The sequence below is a fragment of the Tupaia chinensis genome, unplaced genomic scaffold (genome assembly GCF_000334495.1).
Source record: "Tupaia chinensis unplaced genomic scaffold, TupChi_1.0 Scaffold143603_1, whole genome shotgun sequence".
In the NCBI taxonomy this organism is placed as follows: Eukaryota; Metazoa; Chordata; class Mammalia; order Scandentia; family Tupaiidae; genus Tupaia; species Tupaia belangeri.
Genome location: NW_006203449.1, coordinates 18,872 through 19,251, shown reverse-complemented (window position 1 = coordinate 19,251; position 380 = coordinate 18,872). Strand labels below are relative to the sequence as shown.

General features: G+C 38.2%; 1 protein-coding gene across 1 annotated transcript in view; it reads right to left on the bottom strand.

The window, feature by feature from the left end:
* Window positions 1–380, bottom strand: part of LOC102471814 (testis-expressed basic protein 1-like) — a 22,463-nt gene that overhangs the window by 9,442 nt on the left and 12,641 nt on the right. The gene's annotated exons all lie outside the window — the stretch shown is intronic.

Here is a 380-nt window from a genome sequence, read left to right as displayed (position 1 = left end):
AAGATCCTGAGAGGAGAATGAAAGAGAAGGGATTGTGGCATGGTCATCACCCCTGGCGGGGAGGGGGGCATTTTTCCCTTTCTGTCTCTGTCTTTCTGCTGAGTGCACGTGCCCTATAGCAAAAATCTCTCAAAATAAATAAATAAATAAAAAGTTGAAATCCACTTGTTATATTGAGTAAAAGATCACTATTCATGAAATCTCTCAGATTTGGCTCATGGAAACCTAATTAGATGTTTAAAGATATTAGGAGTTTAGGAACTGCTGGCATAATAGGTGAACAAATTTGTGAATTTAAACTATTGACCTGCATGTTTTTTTCTCTTACCCCATCTCATTCCTTACATGTAGGCTCACTTTTCCCAGTTTGGGTTGTATGT